The following is a 24508-nucleotide window of genomic DNA, read 5'->3' on the forward strand; positions in this document are numbered from 1 at the left end:
AGGTTGGTCATAACTTTCCTTCCAAGGAGAAAGCGTCTTTTAATTTCATGGCTGCAGTCACCATCTGTAGTGATTTTGGAGCCCAGAAAAATAAAGTCTGACACTGTTTCCACTGTTTCCCCATCTATTTCCCATGAAGTGATGGGACCGGATGCCATGATCTTCATTTTCTGAATGTTGAGCTTTAAGCCAACTCTTTCACTCTCCACTTTCACTTTCATCAAGAGGCCTTTGAGTTCCTCTTCACTTTCTGCCATAAGGGTGGTGTCATCTGTATATCTGAGGTTATTGATATTTCTCCCAGCAATCTTGATTCCAGCTTGTGTTTCTTCCAGTCCAGCGTTTCTCATGATGTACTCTGCATATGCAAGTTAAATAAACAGGGTGACAATATACAGCCTTGATGAACTCCTTTTCCTATTTGGAACCAGTCTGTTGTTCCATGTCCAGTTCTAACTGTTGCTTCCTGACCTGCATACAAATTTCTCAAGAGGCAGATCAGGTGGTCTGGTATTCCCATCTCTTTCAGAATTTTCCACAGTTTATTGTGATCCACACAGTCAAAGGCTTTGGCATAGTCAATAAAGCAGAAATAGATGTTTTTCTGGAATTCTTTTACTTTTTTGATGATCCAGTGGATGTTGGCAATTTGATCTCTGGTTCCTCTGCCTTTTCTAAAGCCAGCTTGAACATCAGGAAGTTCACGGTTCACATAATGCTGAAGCCTGGCTTGGAGAATTTTGAGCATTACTTTACTAGCATGTGATATTGAGTGCAATTGTGCAGTAGTTTGAGCATTCTTTGGCATTGCCTTTCTTTGGGATTGGAATGAAAACTGACCTTTTCCAGTTCTGTGGCTACTGCTGAGTTTTCCAAATTTTCTGGCATATTGAGTGCAGCACTTTCACAGCATCATCTTTCAGGATTTGGAATAGCTCAACTGGAATTCCATCACCTCCACTACCTGTGTTCATAGTGATGCTTTCCAAGGCCCACTTAACTTCACATTCCTGGATGTCTGGCTCTAGGTCAGTGATCACACCATTGTGATTATCTGGCTCATGAAGATCTTTTTTGTACAGTTCTTCTGTGTATTCTTGCCATCTCTTCTTAATATTTTTTTTTTTCTTAATATCTTCTGCTTCTGTTAGGTCCATACCATTTCTGTCCTTTATTGAGCTCATCTTTGCCTGAAATGTTCCTTTGGTATCTCTAATTTTCTTGATGAGATCTCTAATCTTTCCCATTCTGTTGTTTTCCTCTATTTCTTTGCATTGATCGCTCAAGAAGGCTTTCTTATGTCTTCTTGCTATTCTTTGTAACTCTGCATTCAGATGTTTATATCTTTCCTTTTCTCCTTAGCTTTTCGCTTCTCTTCTTTTCACAGCTATTTTGTAAGGCCTCCCCAGACAACCATTTTGCTTTTTTGCATTTGTTTTCTATGGGAATGGTCTTGATCCCTGTTGCCTGTACAATGTCATGAACCTCATTCCATAGTTCATCAGGCACTCTATCAGATCTAGGCCCTTAAATCTATTTCTCACTTCCACTGTATAATCATAAGGGATTTGATTTAGGTCATACCTGAATGGTCTAGTGGTTTTCCCTACTTTCTTCAATTTAAGTCTGAATTTGGCAATAAGGAGTTCATGGTCTGAGCCACAGTCAGCTCCTGGTCTTGTTTTTGCTGACTGTATAGAGCTTCTCCATCTTTGGCTGCAAAGAATATAATCAATCTGATTTCGGTGTTGACCATCTGGTGATGTCCATGTATAGAGTCTTCTCTTGTGTTGTTGGAAGAGGGTGTTTGTTATGACCAGTGCATTTTCTTGGCAAAACTCTATTAGTCTTTGCCCTGCTTCATTCCGTATTCCAAGGCCAAATTTGCCTGTTACTCCAGGTGTTTCCTTACTTCCTACTTTTGCATTCCAGTGCCCTATAATGAAAAGGACATCTTTTTTGGGTGTTAGTTCTAAAAGGTCTTGTAGGTCTTCACAGAACCGTTCAACTTCAGCTTCTTCAGTGTTACTTGTTGGGACGTAGACTTGGATTACTGTGATATTGAATGGTTTGCCTTACCATGCCAATTAAAAAAACAACAACAATCTTTTCCTGTTTAGGTTATTACTGAAACTGAAAAAGAATATTAGGCACATATATATGTATAATTGAAGCACTTTGCTGTATCCTTTATACTAGCACAATATTGTTAATTAACAATACTCTGATATAAAATAAATATTAAAATAATAACAACATGCATATCATGTATCTATTTAACTTTCCAGGTCTCTGTTTCTTATGACCTTCAGGAATCTGTCAGAAAATGACTGATTAGACTGAAAATAAGCGCCCTGGGCCAGACATATGTTGTTAGGGTGACTTGTCTATTTTTGATTACAGCTCAGTGAAAAATGGCTGACGTTTTATGCCCCAAAGTGTGTAAGTGGCCTTAATGAAGCTTGCTTTTTTATTCTTTTGTTTTAATGCTGAACAATCAGTGACCAACTGATATGACTTAAAGAAACTGGTTTCTTCCTTTGTCCTGCTTAGTAGTTTTTTATGTTGAAAGTAGCCAAACAAACTAAATTCAAGTTCAGCTTTGCCTGATAGCCCTCCCCATCTGATAAATGATTATCAAGTACAATCACAAAAATATCTGAATGGGGAAGAAAACAAATGGGTTGTTTATTATTTTTCTTTAGTTTTCTAGCTTTATTCTTTTTTATTGTTTAATTCAGTATTTTTTTTTCCAGCATATCAAAAAAGATAATAGGATCTGATATTCAGTCAAATTTGAGGTTATCTGTTTTGAACAATCATTCAAACAACCATTTTTAAAAAATCATTAAAGTTGGGAATTAGAAAACTATAGGTAGTTTCAGGGAATGTAGCAGACAAATTATTAAGGCCCTGCATAACGGACACAGTGAGTTCTGAGAGGAAGTTGGCCTGAGAGACAATGGAGGGCCACTGGAAACTTTATGACTGCACAGTTTTTGTCAAGAGCATATATTATTTCTTCTATTACTTGTTACCTTTATATAACACCCTTCCTTCAGGTCTTTATTCCACCTCTACTAAATACCACCCACTTATTCAAAATCACCTGATACTGCTGCTGCTGCTGCTGCTAAGTCGCTTCAGTCGTGTCGGACTCTGTGCGGCCCCATAGACGGCAGCCCACCAGGCTCCCCTGTCCCTGGGATTCTCCAGGCAAGAACACTGGAGTGGTTGCCATTTCCTTCTCCAATGCATGAAAGTGAAAAGTGAAAGTGAAGTCGCTCAGTCGTGTCCGACTCTTAGCGACCCCATGGACTGCAGCCTACCAGGCTCCTCCGTCCATGGGATTTTCCAGGCAAGAGTACTGGAGTGGGGTGCCATTGCCTTCTCCTAATACTTTCCCTTAAATGGGAGTGTTAACCCAAACCTTCATTTGCCTCCTGGCAGATGTCAAGTAAAAAGAAACAATCAAGCCAAAAGAAGAAGGGATTTATTACTCGCAGCAAGTAAGTAGAACACAGGGAACTTTTTCAAAGCTGTGACATGAGCCAGCACTGCATTGATTTTTTTTTTCTTTCCTGAACATATATACCAGAGATGAAAAGCAGTGTGAAACTTATGAAATATTTGGATATAATTAAGGACAGTGAATTATTTTAACAGCTATGTTTGCATTCTTACTACGTGACTTACATGCTAGACACTGCTGCTGCTGCTGCTAAGTCACTTCAGTCGTGTCCGACTCTGTGCGACCCCATAGATGGCAGCCCACCAGGCTCCCCCGTCCCCGGGATTCTCCAGGCAAGAACACTGGAGTGGGTTGCCATTTCCTTCTCCAGTGCATGAAAGTGAAAAGTGAAAGTGAAGTCACTCAGTCGTGTTTGACACTCAGCGACCGACCCATGGACTGCAGCCTACCAGGCTCCTCCGTCCATGAGATTTTCCAGGCAGGAGTACTGGAGTGGGGTGCCATTGCCTTCTCCAAGACACACTAGTGACATCAATATAAGATATTTGGTCCTGACTTTAGAGATTTCAAATCTTATCAGCTAGATTGTAATAAATATGTGGACAAAATGTTGTGTTAACACAAATGAAGGAGGACACTCTTCTCACAAAATATTCAAAAACTTTCTTTGGAAATCTGAAGGAAGAAGAACATCTTTCTTCTTTCAGTGTAGCACAGATTGACTGCAAAGAAAATCTTTGCAAAGGAAATGACTAATGGGAGTTTCAGGTAATTCCTCACTCTATCTGCCTGAATAAATTTTAATTTAATGAAAAAATCAATTTCCATCTGTTCTTTGGCATATTATAGACAAAGTTTAAAAACCTGATAACCTCAATGTCTACAAACTATCTGATGCCTGACAAAGCAATGAAAAATATACAGTTGACCCTTGAACAACTTGGGGGTCAGGGGCACTGACCCTCTGAAGAGTTTAAAATCCACATATAACTTTGGACTTCCCAAAAACTTATCCACTCCTAGCTTACTGGTGATTAGAAGCTTTACCAATAATATAAATGGTTAATTAACAGATATTTTGTATCTTATATATATTATATACTGTGTTCTTACAATAAGGTAAGCGACAGAAGAGAAGATGTCATTAAGGAAATGATGAAGAAAATACATTTATAGTATTGTAATGTTTTATTGATAACAGAAATTATATTATCTGTCTATAAGATAAATCATCTCTCAGTACCTACATTAATATTGTTATATGATACAAAACAAAGTAGATGTTATACATTCTACTAACACAGACTTAATCAAAAAGAAAAAGATAATGTGAAAAAGATTATTTATTTACAAGTATAACCATTTACATTGATAATGAAGAAGTAACAATATGATCACTTTATAGACACTTAACCTAAACACTAATGAATGTATCATTATAAAATTTTCATGGCATATAACTATAAGGCATATAACATATAGCGTATTATATAAGACATAAGACGGCACATAACAGCCATACTCATAATACAGTATTGGAAATGCTTTACATTAAAAAATCATAACAAACGACTACGATAGACTAATGCCCAGTTTTTCCTATTGCAAGAAGGAAGCATACTACACAGTAATGTAGTTCTTTGAAAGCTAAGTTATAAAACAATAAGAAAGCTAACACATATAGACTAGTAGCTACATATATTTTATGCATTCATGACAAAACTTTTCCCTAACGTTTTTTGGCATTTCTGGGTTATACAGTATATTTTCAAGTTTTTTCTAATTGTTGGAAATATCCAAAAGAATTTCCAATATATTTATTGAAAAAAATCTACATATGAGTGGATCCATGCAGTTCGAGCCTAAGTTGCTCAAAGTTCACACTGTATTTCAAAATTTGGCATGTAGAAAATATACCTAAGCAGTTAACTCATTTTCAGATTTGTTGATTGGGCCAGGGAAGGGTTATTGGCATGGAGAAATCGGGGATTGAGGAGGGCAGGATGGTAAGAGAAAACAGAGTTAAATAGGATGTCACTGTTCAATGATTACCTCCAACTGTGGGCCAGGCTGGAAAAAAGACACTCTCATATAAGGGAATCAGAATGATGTAATTATTAGCACACAGTGGAAGAATACTATAAAACAGTTTTGCACTACACTAGGTCAGAATAGTGGTACAGATATTAATTAGTGTTTTAGTGGAGAAATAGTGAGTCCTTTTGGAGAAGGCAATGGCAACCCACTCCAGTACTCTTGCCTGGAAAATCTCATGGACGGAGGAGCCTGGTAGGCTGTAGTCCATGGGGTCGCTAAGAGTCGGGCACTGCTGAGCGACTTCACTTTCACTTTTCACTTTCATGCATTGGAGAAGGAAATGGCAACCCACTTCAGTGTTCTTGCCTGGAGAATCCCAGGAACGGCAGAGCCTGGTGGGCTGCTGTGTATAGGGTCTCACAGAGTCGGACACGACTGAAACAACTTAGCAGCAGCATCAGTGAATCCTTTGCTACTTCTGTTGTAGCATAGCTACTGAAGAATAACTCACATCAGAAATTCATTTTCAAGAAACTAACATGAAAGATAACGTAAGTATGCTGAGTAATTTTCACACTTTTTTCCTGCTTTACAATTCTTTTCATGGCATCCCTGGCTGTATCATAGTGGAATAAAACTCTTCAAGCAGAGCTTAATGTAATATAAGTACACTGGATTAAACACTCAAAAATTTACTTTTAGCCCAAATGAGTTGCAGATACTGGATGTTAGGTCTTCACATTCATTTGGGGCAAATTACTATGAAGGAATTAATTCATTTTTGCAAGGATGACTGTAATTAAATTCTTACCAGTATGTGGCTCCAGAAACTACTGTAGTGCCACAATACATTTAATTTTTGCTTCCTTGCTCTTTCTTTACACACAAGTGCTCCTACATATAAAGTGAAACCCTCATAGCTAGTAGATAGATCACATTAAGTAGACGTATCATCATAGAGAAAAGTATTTACTGCTCACCTGTTTCAAGGCAACAATATCTTAATTGCTGGATTATGGGTAGTTTTTGAGCATATGCAAATTACTGAAACAAGATCTCCTGTTGTTCCTTCTTTAATTTTCCTGAGTGGGAGAGCTTCAGACCACACAGGAGTTAATTTCTATTCTTCATGGTTTAAGACTTTGTGGTCTTAAATCAAAGGATAGTGAAACCCCTTCTTAAGAAATTCCAGAGGTGAGGTGGCCTGGCTTGAGGAGGTTTCAGGGACCACAAAAATCTGTAAGGATGAAGACAAAATGACAATTTCATAATTCTAGTAGTTTTGCTCCAAAGGCTCTTAGTCTTTATCCCTGGTGTATTTTTCTTTATACTTCACATTCAAACTATGTTTACCTCTTCATGAGTCCTACTAGTATTGCCTGCTGCAGTTGCTGCTGCTGCTGCTAAGTCACTTCAGTCATGTCCAACTCTGTGTGACCCCATAGACGGCAGCCCACCAGGCTCCCCCGTCCCTGGGATTCTCCAGGCAAGAATACTGGAGTGGGTTTCCATTTCCTTCTCCAATGCATGAAAGAGAAAAGTGAAAGTGAAGTCACTCAGTCGTGTCCGACTCTTCGAGACCCCATAGACTGCAGCCTACCAGGCTCCTCCGTCCATGGATTTTCCAAGCAAAGGTACTGGAGTGGGGTGCCACTGCCTTCTCCGAGTATTGCCTGACTTAATACCAAATCTGCCTTAGTCTCTTTTCTTTCATAGTATGTATCATCTTCTAATATATATATATATATATTAAAATATGCTTGTTTTGTAATCAACCAGTGTTTCTTCCTCACTACTAGAATATAATCTTTATCAGGGCAGGACCATTTGTCTTTAATATTTCCCAACTTACATGAAATTCCTAGAACAGTGCTCACTTCATAGCAGTGCTCAATAAATATTTATTGTTTGACAACTCAAGGCTAACATCTGAACAAAGATACAAATGTGGTAAATGAGTAAACCATGTGGATATCTGCAGAGACCTTGTAACAGAAAGAGGGAACAGCAAGTGTGAAAAGCCAAAGATAGGAGTCACAAGCAACAAAGATGCGAGTGTAGCTAGAAGTGAATGATGGGCAAAGTATAGGGAGGAAAGGCACATACTAAGTGATGAAGCCTAAATTTAGGCCCAGACAGTCTGACTTAGAGGCAGACTAATATCAATAAATATTAAACCTCTTCCCACCTCACTTCCATACCTGGTTTGTTCAGTACACTGTAGTGGTTTAAGTCAGAGAGGAATCGTAAAAAAAAAAAAGTTCACCAGTCCCAAATCTAAACCTAAAAAAAACGATGATCAAATCTCACCCACTAAGCTGATACCAAAGAATATTCTGAAGGACTGTGAGGAAAGAATAAATTCTCAAGTAAACTCAGGTCAAAACCAGTGGGCATTTGGTCAATTGTCTAACCAGGAATGACTCAGGGATGGACAATGAATTTTGAGTAATGACTTAGCCTGCTCTCAGCCTCCAGACAGCTGAATTTCCCATTTAAGAAGAGTCTGTGGTGAGAGATAAGACCCCCAGGGCAAAGAGAATCCGAATCACAATCCTAGGCAGGGGACTTCCGTTTTATACTGGAAGGGGGAGGGGAGCATGTTCAATGCCAGTTGTATTTCTTGTACCTCTTTTCAACTTGTAGGAAAGAAATTAGTGAGCATTTGCTTAATGCACTGAAGATTATCTTCGCTAGGTAGTGTATAGATCCAACAACTTCAAGTAAGATTCAAAGAATTAGAGGACTTTAAAGACCGGTCCATCTCCAATAACCCAGAATATTTCCGTGTTATAAATATAATCCATGACTGTGGTCGACATGAAAAGTATTTTAAGTCTTACATTTAGGGAGAGGATGATGTTGAAATATTATCTACAAATTCAGTGCTTTAAAATTGTCTTCAGAGGGTTTCTGTGTTTAAGCTTTGCTCTCCAGTTAGAAAACAAATTCTTTTATTTAGCGCTGTCGCTTTCCTGTCATAGCTGCTCCTCCTTCCCCAACCCCTAACAGAATGACACACCTCATCACAGCTGTAGAAAAGATGAAAATCTTACAGGGGAAATGCAGTCAGGCAATAACAATCAGGGCTGATATCCACTGAGCACAGTAAATGCTATACCAAGAGTTCACAATAATCTTAGGAGCCCACTCTGAGGGATGAAATAAATCTTTCCCTCTACTCTAAGTTCTTCTGGCTAGTTTAAGATTAATATTGAATGAGACAGATCAACAGGAGAAAATCAAATGTACTTATGTATGCACAAGGGTTCCAATAGGAATATGGGGTCAAAGTACATAGTGAGCAGTTGAGGCTGATATGCCATCTGAGAGAAGGAGAAGGCAGTTGGGGTTTGGGACTTCAAAAAGAAGGAAGGCAGTTCATGCGGAGATGGAAAAGCAAATGTCTGGTAAACAAATGTTCACTGTGCCATGAGAGACAGTGGGACACAGAGAGGACTTTGGTCTTCAGGTCTTGCTGGGCTCCCCTGCCACAATTAGCCCACATTCTTTGCAGGTATCCCTGGTGATACTGCTTTGCCTGGACCAGACTCTTCATATAAATTTTTTAGTCAGCTAGTGGGGAGGTAAAAAGATAGACTTTTTGTGTCTAATCACACTGAAATAATCTTCATACCACAAAAAAGCATTTTGGGGTGGCAAATTTTGCTTTCCTAAACCATGGAAATGTTTTAACTTCTTTTAAAATCAGAAGAAAAAGAAATATTTAGGTCAAAGAAAATGTTCTGATATATGGCATTAATATACGTTTTTTACTAATGTGATTATAAAATGCAATTTTCATATTTTCTATGGAGGAAAGCAAACATGTTTAGGGCCCATGGAATTCAAGAAGTAACTCTGAACTCAATATATGTTTGATGTTTAGGGATAAACATTGTCAAGCGTTCTGGTATAGCTTTACCCACACCCTTTTTTTTTTTTTTTTAAGTACCTTTCGTCTTTTAGAGTCCACTAAGAAAGTAAGGAGCTGTATACATAAGGCTTCTACTAGGAGGTAGGGTCAGGTTGGCAAAAACATCCAGTACAGGAAGTCAGAGACCTTTGAATCCCAGCACAGGTGCCTCCTCAATCCAAGGTTTGTTCTGGTCCATGAGCCTCAACAATGGCTTCACTGTTTCCCTTACATTCTTAACCTGAGTTTGGTAGTCTGGATCTCATTTGCTGAGTTTTTCTTTAAATTACTGACTTTGCTTCACCCCAAACTAGCCCTTTTTTTGCCAAGAGATGTGATCTTCAGGCTTAAAAGCAAAGGCTAATTCTAAGAAGTTTCTTTCTAGAAAAGTTGTATTCTATATATCTGGATTAACCACCAAACCATACCAATTTTGAGTGAATGGGTCATGCTTCAAGTCCTGATACTGAATGTGAGAGAAAATCAGTTCAGTTCAGTTCAGTCATTCAGTTGCATCTGACTCTTAGCAACCCCATGAATCACAGCATGCCAGGCCTCCCTGTCCATCATCAACTCCCAGAGTCCACCCAAACCCATCTCCATTGAGTCCGCGATACCATCCAACCATCTCATCCTCTGTCGTCCCCTTCTCCTCCTGCCCTAAATCTTTCCCAGCATTAGGGTCTTTTCAAATGAGTCAGCTCTTCACATGAGGTGGCCAAAGCATTGGAGTTTCAGCTTCAACATCAGTCCCTCCAATGAACACCCAGGACTGATCTCCTTTAGGATGGACTGGTTGGATCTCCTTGCAGTCCAAGGGACTCTCAAGAGTCTTCTCCAACACCACAGTTCAAAAGCATCAATTCTTCAGCGCTCAGCTTTCTTTATAGTCCAAGTCTTACATCCATACACAACTACTGGAAAAATCATAGCCTTGACTAGATGGACCTTTGTTGACAAAGTAATGTCTCTGCTTCTTAATATGCTGTCTAGGTTGGTCATAATTTTCCTTCCAAGCAGTAAGCGTCTTTTAATTTCATGGCTGCTGTCACATCTGCAGTGATTTTAGAGCCCTCCAAAATAAAGTCAGCCACTATTTCCACTGTTTCCCCATCTATTTCCCATGAAGTGATGGGACCAGATGCCATGATCTTCGTTTTCTGAATGTTGAGCTTTAAGCCCATTTTTTCACTCTCCTCTTTCACTTTCATCAAGAGGCTCTTTAGTTCTTCTTCACTTTCTGCCATAAGGGTGGTGTCATCTCCATATCTGAGATTATTGATATTTCTCCTGGCAACCTTGATTCCAGCTTGTGCTTCCTCCATCCCGGCGTTTCTCATGATGTAGTCTGCATATAAGTTAAATAAGCAGGGTGACAATATACAGCCTTGACATACTCCTTTTCCTATTTGGAACCAGTCTGTTGTTCCATGTCCAGTTCTAACTGTTGCTTTCTGACCTGCATACAGGTTTCTCAAGAGGCAGGTCAGGTGGTCTGGTATTCCCATCTCTTTCAGAATTTTCCACAGTTTATTGTGATCCACACAGTCAAAGGCTTTGACATAGTCAATAAAGCAGAAATAGATGTTTTTTTCTGGAATTCTCTTGCTTTTTCCATGATGCAGCAGATGTTGGCAGTTTGATCTCTGGTCCCTCTGCCTTTTCTAAAACAAGCTTGAACATCTGGAAGTTCACGGTTCACATATTGCTGAAGCCTGGCTTGGAGAATTTGAGCGTTACTTTCTAGCGTATGAGATGAGTGCAATTGTGCGGTAGTTTGAGCATTCTTTGGCATTGCCTTTCTTTGGGATTGGAATGAAAATTGACCTTTTCCAGTCCTGTGGCTACTGCTGAATTTTCCAAATTTGCTGACGTATTGAGTGCAGCAGTTTCACAGCATCATCTTTTAGGATTTGGAATAGCTCAACTAGAATTCCATCACCTCCACTAGCTTTGTTCGTAGTGAGAGAAAATACTGTCCCTAAAACTGATGTAATTCTAACTAAAACAAGCTACTACTCTGTAGTGACCTCTCTCTCACAAGGGGACAGTTGAGGATGTGATGTTTTAATTTTTATTTTTTAGATTGCTGCTATTTCATAATTCTAGCCTTTGTTCTGCAGCAGGTGTTAAGGGGTGACTATACAGTATTACATTAATATTTTTTCTTATAATGGACATAAGAAATCAGGACTGAAAAATCTAATTCTAAGAGCTGTGTCTTTTTATTGCATCCTTTCATTCACAGTTGTATTGAATCAGGTATTTAGTTTAAAAAATCAAGATATATTCCATGTCAAGTATGTCTCACATTCCTTGTATTCATTTTGTACTCTATTGGCCTATATCTAAAGTATTCAGTAATTGATATTTTATATAACTTTATATTAAACATATTTGATAAATAAAGTTAGTTTGCATCCATCTGAGAAGGGTCTTCTGCGGACTTAATGGACATTGTTAATAGGATCTATCCATTGATTTTAATTTGTCACTCTTTCCCTCTTTCTCTGGGATTGAGCTAGGATGCCTGTAAAGGTTTACAATGAGGAAACAACATCAGGCCTCTGAGTCAGGGCCACTAAATAGAGATTCAGAAAACAAAATTCAAGATGATACAAGTAAATCAGACAAATATAAAAACTACAGAGGTTAAACCTTTTTCAGTCCTTTGAGGATCTGCAAATTTTTTAAGGCATTCAAGGAGAGGACCATAGTTAATAAACAGGATTTTATTTCTTGCGTTATCCAAGATATGACATGTTATGAAACATTTGTATTGGTCATGAAAAAGACAAACTGGAAAATTGTGTAGATGCTTTCACAGCCTCAGTCTTGCAACAGTACACTATTTTTATTCATATTTTATTGGCCAGAATTGGCAGTAAATTCTGCCTGGAGAGCATATCACTCTTATTTTCAGGGTAGAGTTGCCAGATTATGTATGCATAATGTATATACTCACAGGCCATTCAGTTGAATTTGTACTTCAGATAAATACAAATAATCGGCATATACTAAAAATTGTCCTGGTTTGTCTGAAATTCAAATTTCACTGAGCATCTTGTATTTTACCTGGCAGTCCTCTCATGCAGGTAAAGGGCCTTGGTGAACACTGGCAATCACTACTTTAATAGTCTAGTCAAATGCCCTCAGGCGTTTGCTTTTGTTTAGGGAAAACATTCCCCTCAGCTCCCCCAGGAAATCCTTCTGGTGACCCTCAATGCAAGCCACCTAGACCCTATCTTGGGTGATTGAAGAAAGCTATTTATTATTTTATTTCTGTTCTTTTCTAATAATCTATTTCTGTAAAAACCACGTTTTACAAACTAGCATTACAGTGACCTATATGGTGGCAGAGTAAATTTAGCTTGCTAAATTGTGTCCTGAGGTATCTGCAGATAGTGCCTATTGACTTTTGTTGAAGGGCAAAGTTTGACTCATAGAGATAGCACAACTTGCCCCTAAGGCTATATTCAATGAACAGAGCAAAGTTTAGAATGGATGAGCAGTTTTAAAGTTACACTAGAACAGAAGCAATGGTCCAGGGAATCAAAATTTTAGAAACTAGCTTAAGAAGCTGGTCTGAGGAGATGTGCATGAATGTGGATTTTAGGGGAAATGATTTATGCACAGAGGAAGAAATGTCTGGGGAAAAGAGGTGAAAGGTCATGTGTCAGGAAAGTATGTTCCATGACCATTTCTGTGGTTTGGAGGAGATTTATTCCTAAACTCCAATAGTTAGATAAAAAGACAAAATGAACAGCATAAATAAGACAAAACAAACAAGACAAAGGATCTGGGTACAACACTAAGCGAAATGGCATAGACACCCTTCTTGGTTCAGATCCGGATTTAGAAGGCTTGTAAGGGTCTAATAGTTTTATAAGCCATTATTATTCACTTCATAGATTTCAAGACATTTTTTCCACCATTAAAACTCACTTAAAGTCATGTTACTTAACATCTATGAAGTCTTAAAATTGTTTGATGCCAGGTCGTAATGGTGACTTATTGGTGTAAAAACTTTAACACCTATAGTAAGATCAGAAGACTGCATCAAAGTGACTATGATTAGAAAAAAAAAAAATAACATTTTTTTATTAAACCAAACATGGCTAGATTGCTTGCAAGAAATATGGGAGGATTGTTGTTTAGTCGCTAGGTCTTATCTGACTCTGCCACCCCATGAACTGCAGCACACCAGGCCTCCCTGTTCTTTGCTATCTCCCAGAGTTTGCTCAAGTTCATGTGGATTGAGTTGGTGATGCCATCAAGCCATCTCTTCCTCTGCTGTCCTGTTCTCCTCCTGACCTCAATCTTCCTGAGCGTCAGGGTCTTTTTCAGTGAGTCAGCTCTTCACATCAGGTGGCCAAAGTATTGGAGCTTGAGCTTCAGCATCAGTCCTTCCAATGAACATTCAAGGTTGATTTCCTTTAGGATTGACTGATTTGATCTCTTTGCTGTCCAAGGAATGCTCAAGAGACTTCTCTAGCATCACAATTTGAAAGCATCAGTTCTTTGGCTCTCAGGCTTCTTTATGGTCCAACTCTCACATCCTTACTTGACTACTGGAAAAACAGAGCTTTGACAATACAGATCTGCCAGCAAAGTGATGTCTGTGCTTTTTTTATATAATGTCTAGGTTTGTAATAGTTTTTCTTTCAAGGATCCAGCGTCTTTTCATTTTGTGGCAGTCACCATCCACAGTGATTTTAGAGCCCAAGAAAATAAAATCTCTCACTGTTTCGACTTTTTCCCTTTCTAATTGTGAAGTGATGGGACCAGATTCCATGGTCTTAGTTTTTCAGATGTTGAGTTTGAAAGTCAGTTTTCCCACATGGGAGGGTAGAAACAGCAAATAAAGTAAATAAAATGCCTATACGTTAATCAAAGAGATGATAATAGACATTTTACATACAGATTAAATGTTAGCACCTCTCTCAAAGCATACACACCTTTGGTGAAGGGGTAGATGGGTAGGTGGCAGATAATCAAAGTTGGGGCCAAGAATTCTAAGAACTGAGAAAATGAGATCTTACCTAACTTAGAGCTGATTCTGTTTTCCCTGTTTCCCTCAATAATTGCTCATTTGTGTGGTTTACTAACTATAGTAACAGGATTTTCAGTAGTTTACCAGTTGTAGTTATGATTTTTAGTAATCAATATATTTTGAGGGGATTATAGAAAAGGGTTGTTATGCAATATAAATGAGGTGATACATGTAATGCACCAAGAATGTGGCCTGCCACAGCATCAGTAGTAGTTCTTTTTTTTTTTTAATTTTATTTTTTAACTCTATAGTATTGTATTGGTTTTGCCATATATCAAAATGAATCTGCCACAGGCATATACATGTTCCCCATCCAAAACCCCCTCCCTCTTCCCTCCCCGTACCATCCCTCTAGGTCGTCCCAGTGCACCAGCCCCAAGCATCCAGTATCGTGCATCGAACCTGGACTGGCGACTCGTTTCATATATGATATTATACATGTTTCAATGCCATTCTCCCAAATCATCCCACCCTCTCCCTCTCCCACAGAGTCCAAAAGACTGTTCTATACATCAGTGTCTCTTTTGCTGCCTCATACACAGGGTTATTGTTACCATCTTCCTAAATTCCATATATATGTGTACTTATTATTTTTTAAATTTTGTTTATTAATTATATCACTATCATTTTAATATAATGGCTCCTCAAATTTAGTCACATGAAATTAATACAAATATTTACTTTCTTTCTCCCCCTAACATCCTACTAACCTACACAAACCCTCTAGACAATTAGTATCACCTGATGATACTTTTTTCATTCTTATCTCATTTCCTTGAATTGGGCCCATATCTAGCCTCTTCAACTAAGTTCTATTTATAGGAAAATGGCACATACATTTCACAATATCAGGGAATCCATCTTGAGGGTTCCCCAGACATCTCTATCTTCTCAATCACATATTGCCTAGATAGTATTAAATTCTAGCTCCTTGTATTACTAACTGAAAGAGTTACATTTTTCTCATCTGTAAAATGGGCTTCCCCTGTGGCTTAGCAGTAAAGAGTCCACCTGCCAATGCAGGCAATACAAGTTCAATCCCTGGGTCAGGAAGATCCCCTGTAGAAGGAAATGGCAATCCACTCCAGTATCCTTGCCTAGGAAATACCATAAACAGAGGAGCCTGGTGGGCTACAGTCCATGGGGTTGTGGAAGAGTTGGACATGATTTAGCAACCAAACATCTGCAAGTTGGAGATAATTATTATTACATATCTCAAGAGGCTGTGAAGACTAACTTATAAGGTAAATATGCCTGACTCAGTTCAGTTCAGATCAGTTCAATCACGCAGTCGTGTCCAACTCATTCCACCCCATAGACTGAAGCATGCCAGGCTTCTCTGTCCATCATCAACTCACGGAGCCCACTCAAACTCATGTCCATTGAGTCAATGTTGCCATACAACCATCTCAACCTCTCTTACCCCCTTTTCCTTCCCACTTCAATCTTTCCCATCAAATGGTCTTTTCTGATGAGTCATTTCTTTGCATCAGGTGGCCAGAGTATGGGAGTTTCAGTTTCAGCATCAGTTATTGCAATCAATATTCAGGACTGATTTCCTTTAGGATGGACTTGTTGGATCTCCTTGCTGTCCAAGGGACTCTTGAGTCTTCTCCAACACCACAGTTCAAAAGCATCAATTCTTCAGTGCTCAGCTTTCTTTATAGTCCAACTCTCACATCCATACATGACTACTGGAAAAACCATAGTCTGGACTAGACAGACCTTTGTTGGCAAAGTAATGTCTCTGCTTTTCAATATACTGTCTATGTTGGTCAGAACTTTCCTTCCAAGGAGCAAGTGTCTTTTAATTTCATGGCTGCAGTCACCATCTGCACTGATTTTGGAGCCCCCCAAAATAAAGTCAGTCACTGTTTCCACTGTTTCCCCATCTATTTGCCATGAAGTGATGGAACCAGATGCCATGATCTTAGTTTTCTGAATGTTGAGTTTTAAGCCAACTTTTTAACTCTCTTTCACTTTCATCAAGAGACTCTTTAGTTCTTCTTCATTTTCTGCCATGAGTGTGGTTTCATCTGCATATCTGAGGTTATTGTATCTCTCCTGGCAACCTTGATTCCAGCTTGTGCTGCATCCAGCCAGGCATTTCACATTATATACTCTGCATATAACCTAAATAAACATTGTGACAATATACAGTCTTGATGTACTCCTTTCCTGATTTGGAACCAGTCTGTTGTTCCATGTACAGTTCTAGCTGTTGTTTCATGATCTGCATATATATTTCTCAGGAGGCAGGTCAGGTAGTCTGGTATTCCCATCTCTTTAAAAATTTTCCACAGTTTGTTGTGATCCACACAGTCAAAGGTTTTGGCATAGTCAATAAAGCAGAAGTAGATGTTTTTGTGGAACTCTCTTGCTTTTTTGATGATCCAATGGATGTTGGCAATTTAATGTCTGGTTCCACTGCCTTTTCTAACTTCAGCTTGAACATCTGGAAGTTCATGGTTCATGTACTGTTGAAGCCTGGCTTGCAGAATTTTGAGCATTACTTTGCTAGTGTGTGAGCTGGGTATAATTGGGCAGTGCTTTGACCATTCTTTGGCATTGCCTTTCTTTGGGATTGGAACAAAAACTGACATTTTCCAGGCCTGTGGTCACTGCTGCTTTTTCCAAATTTGCTGACATATTAAGTGCAGCACTTTCACAGCATCATCTTTTAAGATTTGAAATAGCTCAATTGGAATTCCATCACCTCCACTAGCTTTGTTCGTGGTGATGCTTCCTAAGGCCCACTTGACTTTGCCTTCCAGGATGTCTGGCTCTAGGTGAGTGATCAAACCTTCGTGATTATCTGGGTCATGAAGAGTCTTTTTTGTATAGTTCTTCGGTGTATTCTTGCCAACTTTTCTTCATATCTTCTGCTTCTGTTAGATCCATATCATTTCTGTCCTTTATTGTGCCCATCTTTTCATGAAAAGTTCCCTTGGTATTGCTAATTTTCTTGAAGAGATCACTAGTCTTTCTCATTATGTTATTTTCCTCTCTTTCTTTGCATTGATCACTGAGGAAGGCTTTCTTATCTCTCCTTGCTATTTCTTGCAACTCTGCATTCAAATGGGTATATCTTTCCTTTTCTCATTTGCCTTTCCTATCTCTTTTTTTCATAGCTATTTTTAAGGCCTCCTCAGACAACTATTTTGCCTTTTTGCATTTCTTTTTCTTGGGGATGATCTTGGTCACTGCCTCCTGTTCAATGTCACAAACCTCTGTCCATAGTTCTTCAGGCACTCTGCCTATCAGATCTAATCCCTTGAATCTATTTCTCACTTTCACTGTATAATCATAAGGGATTTGATTTAGGTCATACCTGAATTATCTAGTGGTTTTTCCCTACTTCATTCAATTTAAGTCTGAATTTGCAATAAGGAGTTCATGATATGAGCCACAGTCAGCTCCCATTCTTATTTTTGCTGACTGTACAGAGCTTCTCCATCTTTGGTTGCACAGGATATAATCAATTGATTTTGGTATTGACCATCTGGTGATGTCCATGTGTAGAGTCTTCTTTTGTGTTGCTGGAAGAGGGTGTTTGCTATGATCAATGTGTTCTATTGGCAAAACTCTATTAGCCTTTGCCCTGCTTCATTCTGTACTCCAAGACCCAATTTGCCTGTTATTCCAGGTATTTCTTGACTTCCTAGTTTTGCATTCCAGTCCTCTATAATGAAAAGGACATCTTTTTTGAGTGTTAGTTCTAGAAAGTCTTGTAGGTCTTCATAGAACCATTCAACTTCAGCTTCTTCAGCATTACTGGTCAGGGCATAGACTTGGATTACTGTGATATTCAATGATTTGCCTTGGAAATGAACAGAGATCATTCTGTCATTTTTAACATTGCATCCAAGTAATGCATTTTGTGTTCTTTTGCTGACCATGATGGCTACTGCATTTCTTCTAAGGGGTTCTTGTCCGCGTTAGTAGATATAATTGTCATCTGATTTAAATTCACCCATTCCAGTCCATTTTAGCTCGCTGATTCCTAAAATTCAGTGTTCATCCTTGCCATCCCCTGTTTGACCACTTCCAATTTGCCTTGATTCATGGGCCTAACATTCCAGGTTCCTATGCAATATTGCTCTTTACAGCATCAGACTTACCACAAGTCACATCCATAACTGGATGTTGCTGTTGCTTTGGCTCCATCTCTTCATTCTTTCTGGAGTTATTTCTCCACTGATTTCCAGTAGCATATTGGGCACCTATTGACCTGGGGAGATCATCTTTCAGTGTCCTCTTTTTGCCTTTTCATACCATTCATGGGGTTCTCAAGGCAAGAATACTGAAATGGTTTGCTATTCCCTTTTCTGGTAGACCATATTTTGTCAGAACTCTCCACCATAACCTGTCTGTCTTGTGTGGCCCTACATGGCACGGATCATAGTTTCACTGAGTTAGACAAGGCTGTGGTCCATGTGATCAAATTGGTTAGTTTTCTGTGATTATGGTTTTCAGTCTGTCTGCCCTCTGATGGAGAAGGATAAGAGGCTTAGGGAAGCTTCCTGATGGGAGAGACTGGCAGAGGGGAAACTGGGTCTTCTGATGGGCTCAGTAAATCTTATACCAATTTTCTGTTGAAGGGCTGGGCTGTGTTTTCTCCCTGTTATTTGACCTGAGGCCAAACTATGATGGAAGTAATGAAGATAATGTTGACCTCCTTCAAAAGATCTAATGCATGCCCTGATACACTCAGTGCCCCCAACCCTGCAGCAGGCCACTGCTGACCCATGCCTCCACTGGAGACTCCAGTACACTCACAGGCATGTCTGGGTCAGTCTCTTGTGGGGTCACGGCTCCTTTCTCCTGGGTCCTGGTGCACACAACGTTCTGTTTGTGCTCTCCAAGGGTCTGTTTCCAGTCCTGTGTAAGTTCTGGTGGCTCTATGGTGGGTTAGTGGTGACCTCCTCCAAGAGGGCTTATGCCATACCCAGGTCTACTGCACCCAGAGCCCCTGCTACTATACCTGACTGCATGAAGCTATTTAATAAATATTGTTTCCCACCACAATTCTCGGTGGTGGATATTGTTAGCAGTTTTTAAATTTACATACTTTCTACCCAACCTATTTTGATTTCCTTGAAAACAGCCAACATAGTTTTATATATGAATGTATCTCTTTTGGTTCCTATTACCATGCATTTCATTTAATGTGTTAAGCCAATACTGGTAAGATATTTTGATCTGGGGATTTAAAATGCTTTGCATGACCAGGGATCTTTGTTGTGATGGAATGCTCTGCATCCTGATTGTATAAATATCAACATGGTTGTGATATTGTACCATAACTATGTAAGATATTATCATTGCGGACTCTCCTAGGGGCTCAGACAGTAAAAAGTCTGCCTGCAATACAGGAGACCTGGGCTCAGTCCCTAGGTGGGGAAGATCCCATGGAGTAGAAAATGGCAAGCCATTCCAGTACTTTTGCCTTGAAAATCCCATGGGCAGAGGAGTCTGGCAGACTACAATCCATGGGGTCACAAAGCATTGGACTCAACTGAGCATGCACACACCATCACCACCATTGGGGGAGACTGGCAAAAGACATGAAGGATCTCTTAGATTATTTCTTATGACTCTATTTGAATCTATACAATTATCTCCAGCTAAAGTTCAATTAAACAATATATTGCATGTTGACTATTGTTGTTTGGTGTTTCTTCTGTTGTGACAGAATCTTGTTTTTCTTGATTTTTATATATATTGAGAGGCTACAGATAATATCTTTAATAAAATAAATTAGTATAAAGCACGATTATTTAGGTACTGATTCATGTAAGTATGTTTCTTTTTGTAAACTGTTAAAACCACTTAAGTCATCTAAAATCGTTGGGCACTTGGGAGTTTTATATATTCAGTGGCCCCAGTTAGTTTGTGTCTTTTAATTTTCACTTCTTTTGCCAACCAAATGCCTTATTTGCCATTGTCAGCTCCTCTCGTCGGGAGTTATTTCACCTTCCCAAGCATTTTATCACCTCAAATACAACCCATCTGTGTTGTTTCAGGCCAAGTGTAGCAGAAGAGAGCAGTGCCAAGCCTTCTGTGAATTCAGGTACTTTCTTCTGCCCTTGAGCACCTGGAAATGACTTTATCTTTTTTTTTTTTTCCTGAATAAAATACAAAATAGCTTTAATCATCTAGTGTTGAAGATCTGAACAAAAGAGGTCAAGGAGATAAGGGCACATTTTGCTAAGATCTCAACTGTCACTTCAGACAGCCAGTGGAGAGGACCTTAATTAAAGTCAAACCTGGGAGATGCCCTTCTGGGGCTGCTGTGTCCTTGAAATAGGATCAGGTTTCATGATCTCAATTCAAATCCATGGCATATATGATATTCTCCTGTATTATTTGAAGCATGTGGACCCATAAAATCCAGGGGAAGTTCAATCACAAACAGTGCCCTATGTGTTTGGATATATATTCAGGAGATAGTGGTTTTATAATGTAGCTTTGGGTTCAAGTATTTTTCTAAAACATGTTCTTCTAACAGTGAATTTGGAATTGCAACATGATTGAGAGCTGTCTTTCTCAGAGAGTAGTACTCCTGCAATAATAATAATACCAGATATCCAAAGAGACAGCAAACATTGCCATATATCATCTATTTTGGAAGTCTTTTTATCCCCTGCTGCTGCTGCTAAATCGCTTCAGTCATGTCCAACTCTGTGCAGCCCCATAGACGGCAGCCCACCAGGCTCCGCCGTCCCTGGGATTCTCCAGGCAAGAACACTTTTATCCCCAGGATGCTCCAAATTGAGGTACTAGCTTGACTTTCTGAGAGCTATCCTAGTAGAATTTTGTAAAGATAGGGAATAGAATAAGGAAAAGGAGGACAGAATTACATATACCAACTTTCCTCTTTTATACCTCAACCCCTTATCATCAGAAAGATGAAGCATAACATTCTTCCCACTCTTTCACATTGCAGACTACAGAGCATCCCTGTGTAGCTTATTATCTTCTTCACTGAACTGTGTGTTATGTTTCAGTTAAACAGACTTGGACAAAATAGTTGTGGCTGGGTGCACAGTTTGAATTGCCCATAGCAGATCCTTCTTTACATGGCCTGGATCATAGAAAGAATACTGGAGTGGACATATATGTTAGTGTGTTTAACGCACACAAGGAGGTTTGGAAGGATACACTCAACATAAATGAGTGGAAGTAGGGAAGCCAAAATTGAGGACAAGTAGGAAAGCCAAAAGTGAGGAGTTTAAAGGCTATGTTAGTTTCCTTTATTTATAAGAACAAAGTAATTATATATCATATGGGGAAAATACTAAAAAATATTTACAAGACAGTCTTCCTTTGAAGTATTCTTCTAATATCTATTCTTGGGTAGATAATCTCAGAATGCACTTTTGCAGAGCCATGCACCTTGGGAAATACTAATGAAGTAGTTAAGGGATCACCTTCCCCACTTCCTCCTCAAATTCTAGATCCTAGCAATGACTTCAGATCTGCTTGCAAATATTTAAATAAATGACTTGATAAAATCAATTGATAATGGTCATTTAATTCTGAGAGTTAGGAAGTCTTTGAGTGTTTTTAAGGAGGTCACTTTCTGTTCTGTTAAAGCTATTGTTATTCACACACTGAACAGATTACATCTAAAAATGTGTGGGTAAATCCCACAGTAACTTACTACCTGTATGATAATTAGGACTTGACCAAATTTGACTGTTTTTTCCATTTATTTAAATATAGCCATGATAAACAGAATGGGGGCATGTTGGAATAAAACATTAGGCTTCCTTTTGTTGTTTTTCCCTTTTGTTGTTGCTATTGATGATTGGTCTTACTGATCTCTGAAATACCTGCAATGGTCCAAAGCAAGAGACATGTAGGCCTAGAAGATAGTAGAACATATTCTTTTCCCTCCATTGGTGTTGATCTCAAGAGAGCTCTTTAAAAAACTTCCTACATGCCAATATCTATCTCAATCTTTATCAGCCTCCTGAGGAACTCAACTTGTAACATACTGTAACCAATATCAAAAGACCAATTACAACCGGGAAGATAATATTTACAATATTTAACACAGATAAAGGACTAAGGAAAAGAAAAACCCAAATAGTAAAACAAGCCACAGACAAACAAAATTTATGTAAAATACATAGTAATGGCCCTTACACCTGTGGCTAGATGTTCAGTACTCATTACAAGAAAAATTCAATTTAAAACTATATTAAGATACCATTTATAGACTAGCATATTGACACAAATGTAATATTTGATAATACATTATATTTTTGAGGCTGTGGAAAATTGCTGGTGAGAACGCAAACTGGTACAAACTGTTATGGAGAGGAGTTTTGCAATATATAAATAAAACTATACATGCACTTGATAGAGATTTGCCAAGAAAATGCACTGGTCATAACAAACACCCTCTTCCAACAACACAAGAGAAGACTCTATACATGGACATCACCAGATGGTCAACACCGAAATCAGATTGATTATATTCTTTGCAGCCAAAGATGGAGAAGCTCTATACAGTCAGCAAAAACAAGACCAGGAGCTGACTGTGGCTCAGACCATGAACTCCTTATTGCCAAATTCAGACTTAAATTGAAGAAAGTAGGGAAAACCACTAGACCATTCAGGTATGACCTAAATCAAATCCCTTATGACTATACAGTGGAAGTGAGAAATAGATTTAAGGGCCTAGATCTGATAGATAGAGTGCCTGATGAACTATGGAATAAGGTTCGTGACATTGTACAGGAGACAGGGATCAAGACTATTCCCATAGAAAAAAATGCAAAAAAGCAAAATGGTTGTCTGGGGAGGCCTTACAAATAGCTATGAACAGAAGAGAAGCAAAAAGCAAAGGAGAAAAGGAAAGATATAAACATCTGAATGCAGAGTTCCAAAGAATAGCAAAAAGAGACAAGAAAGCCTTCTTGAGTGATCAATGCAAAGAAATAGAGGAAAACAACAGAATGGGAAAGACTAGGGATTTCTTCAACAAAATCAGAGATACCAAAGGAATATTTCAGGCAAAGATGAGCTCGATAAAGGACAGAAATTGTATGGACCTAACAGAAGCGGAAGATATTAGGAAGAGATGGCAAGAATACACAGAAGAACTGTCCAAAAAAATCTTCACGACCCAGATAATCACGATGGTGTGATCATTGACCTAGAGCCAGACATCCTGGAATGTGAAGTCAAGTGGGCCTTAGAAAGCATCACTACGAACAAAGCTAGTGGAGGTGATGGAATTCCAGTTGAACTATTCCAAATCCTGAAAGATGATGCTGTGAAAGTGCTGCACTCAATATGCCAGTAAATTTGGAAAACTCAGCAGTGGCCACAGGACTGGAAAAGGTCAGTTTTCATTCCAATCCCAAAGAAAGGCAATGCCAAAGAATGCTCAAACTACCGCACAATTGCACTCATCTCACACGCTAGTAAAGTAATGCTCAAAATTCTCCAAGCCAGGCTTCAGCAATATGTGAACTGTGAACTTCCTGATGTTCAAGCTGGTTTTAGAAAAGGCAGAGGAACCAGAGATCAAATTGCCAACATCCGCTGGATCTTGGAAAAAGCAAGAGAGTTCCAGAAAAGCATCTATTTCTGCTTTATTGACTATGCCAAAGCCTTTGACTGTGTGGATCACAATAAACTGTGGAAAATTCTGAAAGAGATGGGAATACCAGACCACTTGATCTGCCTCTTGAGAAATTTGTATGCAGGTCAGGAAGCAACAGTTAGAACTGGACATGGAACAACAGACTGGTTCCAAATAGGAAAAGGAGTTCGTCAAGGCTGTATATTGTCACCCTGTTTATTTAACTTCTATGCAGAGTACATCACGAGAAATGCTGGACTGGAAGAAACACAAACTGGAATCAAGATTGCCGAGAGAAATATCAATAACCTCAGATATGCGGATGACACCACCCTTATGGCAGAAAGTGAAGAGGAACTCAAAAGCCTCTTGATGAAGGTGAAAGTGGAGAGTGAAAAAGTTGGCTTAAAGCTCAACATTCAGAAATCC

The sequence above is a fragment of the Bison bison genome, unplaced genomic scaffold, assembly GCF_000754665.1.
Source record: "Bison bison bison isolate TAMUID 2011002044 unplaced genomic scaffold, Bison_UMD1.0 scf7180017864166, whole genome shotgun sequence".
In the NCBI taxonomy this organism is placed as follows: domain Eukaryota; kingdom Metazoa; phylum Chordata; class Mammalia; order Artiodactyla; family Bovidae; genus Bison; species Bison bison.